The sequence below is a fragment of the Dipodomys merriami genome, unplaced genomic scaffold (genome assembly GCF_024711535.1).
Source record: "Dipodomys merriami isolate MVZ:Mamm:240054 unplaced genomic scaffold, mDipMer1.0.p SCAF_481, whole genome shotgun sequence".
Classification (NCBI taxonomy): domain Eukaryota; kingdom Metazoa; phylum Chordata; class Mammalia; order Rodentia; family Heteromyidae; genus Dipodomys; species Dipodomys merriami.
This window is the reverse complement of record NW_027206048.1, coordinates 224,846-235,763: the sequence shown is the minus strand read 5'-3', so window position 1 is coordinate 235,763 and position 10,918 is coordinate 224,846. Positions and strand designations below refer to the sequence as shown.

Sequence of the window (10,918 nt, the reverse complement as noted above, 5' to 3'; positions counted from 1 at the left end):
TCCTACCAGTTCACATTTAGACAAGCTGTGTTTTATGAGGGAAGTCAGCTGGGGGTCTTTAACTAAAAGCTTGGGGGCCCTGTCCCTGAGCTCTTTGGTTCAATGCTAGAGCTCTAACACTTGGAGGCACAGATCCAATTTTGTTTTTTGGGGTTTTTCTTTGACAGGTCTTATGGTGATAAGTAAGGCCAAGTTAGGGTATCCGTGGGCAAAGGCTCTTAGCTCAGCCTCTCCCTTCCCTGTTGCCCTGGAAAGCTGGGCCTCCTGGAGCTCTCTGGGCCTAGGGTGGAACAGACCTACTCAGGCATCAGCAATCAGGGTGAGCAAAAGTCAGCTTGGCCCTAGTAACTTGCCCATATTGAACTCTAGAGGATAATGGCATGAGACCGCATGTTCCGTGTGTGGCCACCAGGGGGCAGGAGTGGCCCACAATAGGGATTGTACTTGTCACTTGTGTTTACTCTTGCTTCCCTGGGGCCCCCAATCATGATTCAAAGCCACCATGGACAGCAAAGTCCTTGAGACTCATACCTACAATTAACCATCAAAAAGGAAGTGGGGCTGCACACACACACACACACACACACACACACACACACACACACACACACACACACACAAACACAAACACACACACCACATGAATGCAAAATCAGAGATTTCTACACTGCAGTCTTTGGGTATTCTCTACTTTTTCCCCCACTAAGCCTGGTGGCTGCTGGCCCAGGTGTTTGGTGCATACAACATCACCTGGCATCTTCAATTTTGGAGGAACAGAATGGCTAGAAGGTCAACCTTCCCCCATCCCAGCTCCTTGATTGGGTCATCGTCTATCCAGGCCCTTTGGGGCTCCTTTACAGACTCGCCAAGATGCCTTCAAAAGGCATCACATACTGGGCACTGGTGGCTCATGCCTGTCATTCTAGCTACGCAGGAAGCTGAGATCTGGAGGATCATGGTGCCAAGCCAGTCTGGGCAGGACAGTGTATGAGACTCTTATCGATGAACCATCAGAAAAAAAAATTGGCATTGTGGCTCAAGTGGTAGAGTGCCAGCCTTGAGAAAAAGAGCTCAGGGACAGCCTTCACGACCAACAACAACACGGAGAGGCATTGCATGATGTCTTTGGGATTGGCATGGGCCAAATGTAATTGGAATTAATTATAATTGGAATTAATCAAGTCCTCCAAGACAAAGCAGTACCTCCTTTAATCCTGTGCTCCTCCATCTCGTCTCACCCCCTGGCCTTGTTCGTGCTTTGGGTCAGCATGGTTCTGGCTGGATGGGAGGGCTCCAAGGAAGATCCCAGAGCAATCACCCCACCTCCTTCTGCCCTGCTCACCCTGATGCTTCTGCTCTTTGCCATAGACCTTCTTCCTGGAATCCATCCATGAGGTCATCACCACCATCATAGTGGTGAGTGGTGGGTGTGGCCTAACTAGGGGCAGTCAGAGGTGGAAGTAGGTCTGGGACTAGGAGCTTCCACTTTGGGTGTGGGCTGAGGCCTGGGCTGACTTTTATTTCATCCTGAGCCTTGCAGTGGTAGGGAGACAGTTTAGACTTTACATTGAGTCAGGTAAGATTGGAATCTGGAGGACCACTTGTGTGGGGAAGGATGTGGGACTCAGGGGGCCACTGTTGTTGGTATTTTCTTGGGACTCCCCCCTCCCTCTCTCATCCCTCAATGGTAGAAGAAAAACTTCAACTCAGGGTGTGGGAAGAGGGGGCAGGGGAATATTTTGGGTTGAACCAGATTTGTGCTTCATATTAATCCTAGCCCCTACTTCCTATTTATCTGAGGAATGGCCATATGGGTTTGGGAGGGGGAAAAATCATCCTAGCTGAGAATGTGGATCAGTGGTAGAGTGTTTGCCTAGCATGCCAGAAGTCACCAATGGGCCACCAATAGGCCATTAGATGTCCCTTGAGTTTGGGCCAACTCCCTTCAGCCTCTGCCCTACCCTACCCCCAGTTTAACCTTCCCGTTGCCCGGCAGATGGAGGCCTGAGAGAAAGCCACTTGGTCACCTACTTCTGGTGGCTGCCAACGCTTTTGAGAGTCAGTATGTCACATAGAGAGTCGTCATCTACATCAGTCTACCGGAGAAAGTGAGAAAGCACTCCTCCCCTGAGCCTGGAAGCTGTGGGTAGATCTGGATGTGGGGCATCTGGGGCAGGACCTGCTCCTTGGGGGAATCCACTATGGGGTCGGGAACCCTGACCTCTCCTCTGGCAGTTTCCATGCTGTCTTCAAGTTGCTTCTGAAGCAGTGTTGGGGAGGGGGATGGGAGGCTCAGCCTGTGCTGGCATCTGGAAACTGCTGTCTGTGCTTTCCCTGGCTAGGAGTGACAGCAGCTCCTCAACACTCTCCTCTTCTCGATCTTCTCCTGGGACAGCCAGTGCATGCACTGGGCTTTTTCCCAACATAGCTCATTCAGGACCAACATCTGCTCTTTACAACACACCATGAGGGACTCCTTGATAGTTTGGATGTGTGCCAAAAGCTGGCTGCATCAATGGTGGAGCTCACCTGCTGGACTCTGGAAGTCCACCTCATCAGGCAGGTCATGGATGAGGGTCTGTGGCTCCAGCTCAGTCTGGCACTGAGCTGCTGGGTTGGCCATGGGGTGCCTGAAGCTAGCCCACCATTCTTGGGTCAGGAGTTTCCCCCTGTGGATCTCATCCTCCAAGAGCACTCTCAGAGCCATGTCACTCTTGGTCTGGGGAACCTCTCCATCCTGTATGATGGTCACATGGGGTGGGGGGGGATTCACCTCGTTACCTTTTGCTTCTCCAGGGCTCATCCCTTCCCCTTCCCCAGGGAAAGCCAGGAAGCTCAGCTGGGCTTGCAGGCATTCCTCCTGTGATCTGGTGGCTTCCAGGCACTTGAGAGTGTCCTGCCACTTCGGGGACACCACCTGGTCCCTCCAGTTTGTTGAGCCCTTCACTTGCATCAGCTGCTCCAGCAGCTGGATCTGCCTCTCTAAGTGCTGCTGCAGGGCCTCCTTCTCAGACCACAGTCGCTCATTGGAGACAGGAGGTTCTGAACTCCTGCACTGGCCCAGGGACTGCTCCTGCTGCTCCTGAGCTGCTTGGCTCTCTCTCTCTCAGCCACCACTATCCATTTCTCTATCTTCTTCTCTGAGCAGTCCTACTGCTCCCGCAGATGTTTCTTCATCTGCTGCTTTGTGTCCAGGATGCTGGCAAGCTCCTCCTTCTCACTGCTCACCTGGTGGAGAGCGTCCCACAGCAGGGCCAGCTTTTCCTCTGGTTGTCTATCCCACACACATGCACATCGTGGGGTCTCAGGGGTCTCCTGCTGATCCTAGGCTTTCTCCTCCAGTCTCTGCAGTTGCTCCTGCTGCTCCACGTTCTGAAGATGGAGACTGGTTTTCCTGGACCTGGATATGAAGTTGTTCCTCCAGGTTATTCAACTCCATCTTCAGTACCTAATGCCCTCCAGCGCTTGTTGGAACTTGCATATTCTCTTCTTCATGTTGCTCCTCTGTATCTACAGCACTTCCACCTTCTCATGCAACTCTGTGTTCACTTGCTCCAGGTCATCAAAGTTTATGGTATTTTCCTCGAGCTGAAGGATCACATCATTCATCTGTTTGAGGAACATTTTGGTCTTCTCCTTTGCAGCAGTGACCAGAGAAGCCACTATCTCCAGCTCTGCCACACGCCACTCTGTAGCTGGTGACAGCTTCATGCTCCCTTTCTCTGTCATCAGCGGCCTGCTACACTTGGGCCAGTGCACATTGTAAATCGCTTTCTGCCGAAACCAACCGCTGTATGGGTGCCTTTTGGATTTCTACCTCCATTTTTGGTGCTGCATGTATCTGGTCTATCTTCTCCCTCTCTTACTCCCATTGACCCTGCGGGTCTGTCTCCCTACTTCAGTGGTTGGATCTTGGCACAGAGTGCCTGGTTTCTTCTTTTCTGTGGTCCAGGGTGGGCACCATATGCAGGTAGCACCTCTGTGGATCCTTGGTGGGATTGGGACCCTTGACACTCTGGACCCTGGTGGCTGTGACTGAGTCCAAAGGCAGGGTAGGCCCATGGTCGGCATCACCTTTCGTTGGACTCTCCATTCAATCTCGCTCCCCAGTGGTGTTTGTCTTGGGGATCCCTCCCTTTTTTCTTGTTCTTTGTTTTCTTGAATGTTTCAGGTCTGTCGGGAGGATACTGCTGCTGTTCTTGTGGCAGCTTTTTGCCCACAGTTCTCTCATTGATTCTTATTGTTTCAGACATTTGAGCGCCAGGACGGCAAAGTTGGGCTGGCCACATTCCCAGGCTCTAGAAAATCTTCTATTCTCCCACTCACTGACTAGGACATCATTTCCTACTCTACCTCAAAGTCACCTGGAGTCTCTTGCTCACCACTCAGCCACCTCTACATTCCTCAACTGCTGATATTGGTGTCACCCAACAGAGGGATTCCAGGTGCTACTGGGAAGCATGTAATATGGGCATGTCCACTATTCTTGGATCCCATTGGTGAAAAAGAACGATGAAAAAATGGGGGTGTGCCTGGAATCCTGGGATGCAGACCAAATGGGCCTAGTCAACATGACAGCAGCTCCTTTACCAGGAAAGTCTGTCCAATCCAGTTGGGGACAAGAGGGAGACCTGCTTTAGCCAGATGGCTGCACAGATTGTTGTGTATGTCTGTTTTTGCCAGTCCTGGACCTTGAACTCAGGATCTGGTCACAGTCCATGAGGTGTTCTTGCTCAAGATTAGCCCTCTACCACTGGAGCCACACAGCTCTACTTCTGGCTTTGTTGGCATTGAGGTTGGACAGGTGTCTCAAGGACTTTCCTGCCTAGGGTTACTTTGACCATGATCCTCCTATCACAGCCTTGTAAGTATCAAGGAGGACTGGTGAGAGCCACTGGTGCTTGGCTAATCATTGTTCGGGATTATGGCTTCCTCAGTAGCCTGCAAGCCTTCAGCAATGCAAGGTGAAGTATGCTTTGGAGCCAGATCACTCAGACCCAGATGGCCATACTGCAAAGTAAGAAAATGTAAAAATGCCATCCTGCCACTTTTTTCTGTGCAATTCCCCCGTTGCACAGGGCCTGAAGTTCTAGGATCCCAGGATAGCTTGTGTTTCCAGCGGCTGCACCCCAGCCTATGGTGATGAAAGCTGAGGCACGGTTACCATGACCTGAGTTCAAGACCATGCTTGGCAAAAAAAGCAAAAAAACAGAAAAAAAATAGCTCCCTGGCTTGCAATTCACGCTGTTTCTCCTACCTTTGATTTTGAACTTAAGGCCTGGGTAACTCTGAAGCACTGTGGACGAAGGGGAAGCTCACCATGCTTGAAGACAAGAAAGTGAGGCCTGGTCCCTAGGCATGAATTAAAGTCCCAGCCCTAGAAAAATTCTATTTATATATATTGTAAAGGTAAGATTTCTACTTACATATAGATTTTCAGTCCATGTCCTGTTTGTATTGGTTATTTATTGTATTTTTGTTTTATTCATTTATTTTCCATTTTTTAATTGTGAAAATACTGTACATAGGGGATACAATTACATGGGCAAGATAATGAGTACATTTCATATCAAGCATTGTAGCCTCCTCCTTTGTTTCCACTTCCCATCCCTTCCCATGTTCCCTCTCACCCCCCCAACCAATCCTCCCTGCTCCTCCCCCGCACTCCCCCTGCACCAATGTTGTAAAGTTCATTTTTGACATAATGACTTGTACATCTCATTGCTGCAATGGGTCCACCTGTATCCCTATTTAAACGATTAATTTTTCCTGTTCCCCTCCACAAATTATACCGACATCAAATACAGTGAAAGCAGGTGTTAATACTGTGGGAGAGGGACGTACAAAGCAACAAAGAAATAATATTATACATGTGTTAGAAACAATCACAAGAGAGAGAAAAATCATTTGAGTACATATCTTAGGGTTCATTTCCCTGACATCACCTTATCTGACCTATTATGCTTGACCCAGACATATACTAGATATTGCAAATAAGGGAAACCATGGGACCTATGTTTCTTTGGGCCTGGCTTACTTCACTTAATATAATTTTTTCCAAGTCTTTCCATTTCCTAATAAATGGGGCAATGTCATTCTTTCTGATGGAGGCATAGAATTCCATTGTGTATATATACTACGTTTTCTTGATCCATTCATCTACTGAGGGGCATCTGGGTTGGTTCCATATCTTAGCTATAGTAAATAGTGCTGCAATAAACATAGTCGTGCTGGTAGCTTTAGTGTGGTCTTGTTTGTAAACATTTGGGTAAATGCTCAAAAGTGGGATTGCTGGGTAATAGGAGAGTTCTATGTGAAGTCTTTTGAGGAACCTCCATACTACTTTCCAAAGTGGTTGAACAAGTTTACACTCCCACCAACAATGCAGTAAGGTTCTCTTCTGTCCACATCCCCTCCAGCATCTGTTGTTATTAGAGTTCTTGATTATAGGCATTCTAACTGGTGTGAGGTGGTATCTCAATGTTGTTTTGATTTGCATTTCTTTTATGGCTATGGAGGTTGAGCATTTCTTCATGTGTCTATTGGCCATGCTTCTTTCCTCTTCAGAGAAGTTTCTCTTTAAGTCTTTTGCCCACTCTTTTATTGGGCAATTGTTTCTTTGAGGATTTGTTGTTGGGCGATTTAATTTTCTGATTTCCCAGTATATTTTAGATATGAGATTTTTTATTGACTCTGATGACACACATTCCATTCATGATATTGATGACAACCCATCACATAGTATCTAGATTTGCACATGTGTTCTCCATCATGTCTGACACCCAGGACTCTCAGAGAAAAGGAAAACAGCTATCACACTCAGCTTCTTACTCCATGATCCAATTGTTGGCAGTGCTGGGATCTGAACTCAGGGCCTAGCAGACCCAATTCAGACCCTGAATGGGTGTGTCAAAACTGCAACCTCAAGCCAATGAAGCTGCCAGGGCATTTCCAGACCCTGAGATTGAGCTGCAGGAGTGGACAAAATAGCCATACATGGATAGACAGGTGGTAGAACAATAAAAAATATATATTTGTACATAGTGCCAGAGATATCTACCTAATATTCAGTGACATCAACTACATTCCTACTAACTCTTAGGACTTTATTATGCCACCATTGAAGGAATAGTATTCTTTTCATGCTTAATTAACCATTCATTAAGATGAATCATTGTCCTAGGATCACTGCCTCTAATTTTGGACTTGACCAATACACGCAGAAACTTCTCATTCAATCATGAGTTTGCTAACATTTCATTGTTATTCCCATGCATAGGAACAAGTATCTTGGGATCTCCCCGCACTGGTAGGTGTCAGGACCAGGATTCAAGCTCAGGGCCTATTTTGCCGCATGGGCCTATGGTTTCCCTGATGGGCCGTTAGCCTTCTCCAATGCAAGGTGAAGTACCATTTGCAGCCGTGTAATTCAGACCCAGGATGGTCACCGTGCAAAACAAGAAAATATAAAAAATCCATCCTGCGACATTTTTTCTGTCATTTTTCTGTCATCTTTTCCTGTCATTTTTCTGTCAGTTTTTCCTGCAAAGTTTTAGAGCCTAGGATCCCAGGATCGGCTACAGGCCCATGGGAGCCCACCAGCCTGAGGTGATCAAAGCTGAGGCAGAGTTGTCATGAACTGAGTTCAAGTCCCATGCTTGGCAATAATAATAATAATAATAATAATAATAATAATAATAATAATAATAATAATAATAATAACAATAGCACACCCTGGCTCAGAATTCTCACCATTTTTCTGCCACCTCTGAGATTCCAACTCAGGTCTGGGTAACTTTGTTGCACTGTGGGGGAAAGTGAAGCTCACCATCCTTGAAGACTACAAGGTCAGGCCTAGTCTCAGGGCCTGAACTGAAGCCCGAGCACTGGCAAAAATCATATGCTCACCTACTTTATACATAGGATCTCTCTTTACATAGGGATGTGGAATGCATCATGCATTCAGTGTAGTTATTCTTTTTATTGTGTGCCTTAGTCATGGATGCATTTTGTATTTTATTGTATAAGATGACAGCTATAACTGTGCTGACATGGATGGCAACTGATTCCCATGAATATAGAGTTGCCTATATAGCATACTGCATCCTAGCTGAGACCCAGGACTTTCACAGGACAGAGAAACAGGTGCAACGATTGGCTTCTCACATCAGGATTCATCTTTTGGCAGTGCTGGGATCTGACCTCGGGGAATGGCAGGACCAATAGGTGAATGGGTCCAGGTAAGCACACCAGACTGTGAGACACTAAGGAGCGAGGCCATTCCCAGGACCTGAAATTGAGCCCCGTGTGGGCGTGGGGCAGGGCGGAGAAGGGGAGCACAACAGTCATCCTTTCATAATCTAAAGGTAGTATGTAAATAAGTACATATTTGTATAGAGTAGGATGGCGACCAGTGATGGAATCCAGTCTACCTTGTGACTAATGATTCTTGGATCTTCCCCAATGCCTCCATTTCATGACTGTGATGATTATGGCCATGTTTCATCAACTCTTCATTAAAAATAATCTATACCCCATAAGTCCTGCCTATCATTTCCTACTAGCATCAAACTGGAACTACTCATTCAAAGATGAGATCCATCGAATTCCATGACTCTTCCTAGGTCTGGAAATGAGTATCTCAGAATCTCCCACCATTCCCTCAATGCATGGGGGCTGACTAGGATTCGACCCCGGGGCCTACGTTGCTGGGTCGGCCTCTGGCTCTTCTGATGGCCAACAGGCCATCAGCCACACCAGGTAACCTTCACTCTGCAGGCCACCGTGTTTGGACCCAGCATGGTCAGCATGCAAAGGAAAATAAATGTAAAAGTGCCAGGTGGAACTTTCCACCGCTTTTATTCCCCCTCGGGGCTTTTATTTTTCCAGCAAGCCCCTGGATCCTAGGGTCCGAGGTCTGTGGGTCCAGAGGCTGCAGCCTAGGATGATCAGAGCTGAGGCAGAGTTGCCATGACTTGAGTTCAAGGCCCGGCTCTGGCAAAAAAAATAAATAAATAAAAAATTATGAATGAAGCACCCTAGCTAAGAACTCACACTGTGATACTGCTAGAGCTGGGATTTAAACTCAGGTCTGGGTAACCCCATTGCACTGTGGGAGAAGGGGAAGCTCACCATCCTTGAAGACTAGAATGTCAGGCCTGGTCCAGGGCTTGATTTGAAGCCCAAGCACTGGACAAAATAACAAGCCCAACTCTTTTACATATAGGATCTCTATTTACATACAGGTTTGGTATGCATCTTGCATTCAATGTAGTTATCTTTTTTTTTATTTTGAGTCTTATTCATGGATGTATTGTTTATTTTATTGAGTATGGTGACAGGTATATCTGTGCTGACATGGATGACATCCTATTCCCATGGCTATAGAGTTGCCTATATAGCATTCTCCATCCTGGCTGAGGCCCAAGACTTACACAGGACAGGAAAACAGGTGGATCGATGCGCTTCTCACATCAAGATGAATCTTTCGCAAGTGCTGGGATTTGAACTCAGGGACTAGCTGGCCCAATTGGTGAATTGGGTCAATTTGAGCACACCAGCCTGTGAGCCACTATGGAGCTAGGATGTACCCAGGTTCTGAGACTGAGCCCTGGAAGGGAGGATCAATATAATCATGAATTCATCGTTTAAATACAGGATCTATATTATCATACATGGATGGGTGACATCTTGCATTCAGTGTACTCGTTCTCTTTATTTTGTGTCTTATGCATGGATGCAATGTGTATTTTATTGATTATGATGACAGATATAACTGTGCTGACATGGATGGCAACCCACTCCTTTTGGTATAGGGTTGCCTATGTAGTAATCTCCGTCCTCCCTGAGACCCAGGTCTTTCTCAGGACAGGAAAACAGATGGATCGATAGGCTTCTCACATCAGGATAATCTTTTGGCAGTGCTGGGATACAAACTCAGGGCCTAGCAGGCCCAATTGGTGAATGGGCAAAAGTGAGCACACCAGCTTGTGAGCCACTAAGGAGGTAGGCCAGTTCTAGGACCTGAGATACAGCCCTGGGAGAAGGGGATTAGGAGGGGGGAAAATAGTCATGCATTTGTAAGTGCAAGTTAGTATGCAAATAAGTACATATTTTTATAGTGTAGAAGAGATGGAGACCTGTAATGTGATCTACCTTGTGACTACCAATGCTTGGATCTTCCCCGATGCCTCCATTTCATAACTGTGATGATTATGGTCATGCTTCATCAATTCTTCATTAAAAATAATCGATATCCCATGAATCTTGCCTATCATTTCCTACTCACATCAAGCAGGAACTACTCATTCAAAGATAAGATTGATTGCATTCCAGGACCCTTCCTAGGCCCAGAAACCAGTGTCCCAGGATCTCCAGCAGTTCTCTCATAGTAAAAGGGCTGACTGGGATTCATCCTCGGGACCTCCATTGTCTGGTTAGCGTGTGGCACCCCAAAAAACCAGCAGGCTTTCAGCCATGTCAGGTCACCTTCACTCTGCAGGCAGCCATGTTTGGACCCAGAATTGTCACCATGCAAAGGAAGCCCCAGCACTGGACAAGCCCACCTCTTTTAAACATAGGATCTCTATTTACATAAAGATGTGGCATGCACCTTGTTTTCAGTTAATCTTTTTATTTTGTGTCTTATTCATCTATGTATTGTGTATTTTATTGAGTATAGGAGGAAATATATAACTGTGCTCACATGGATGACAACCTATTCCAATGGGTATAGAGTTTCCTATGCTTTCTAGATCCTAGCTGTGACCCAGGACCCAGCATAGGAAAACATCTGCAAGGTTTGGCATCTCACATCAGGATGAACCTTTTGGCAAGGCTAGAAGTAGAACTCAGGGCCTAGCAGAACCAACTGCCAAATGGGTCAACATGAGCACACCAGCTTGTGAGCCACTAAGGA

At 46.8% G+C, this 10,918-nt stretch overlaps 1 long non-coding RNA gene across 1 annotated transcript; it reads left to right on the top strand.

Annotated features, from left to right (window-relative positions):
• Positions 1-1,466: 1,466 nt before the first annotated feature.
• On the top strand, positions 1,467-4,405 carry LOC138809080 (uncharacterized). The gene is made up of 3 exons (XR_011366700.1): positions 1,467-1,576; positions 1,997-2,108; positions 4,250-4,405. It is a non-coding gene; the product is annotated as an uncharacterized lncRNA (long non-coding RNA).
• Positions 4,406-10,918: the final 6,513 nt, after the last annotated feature.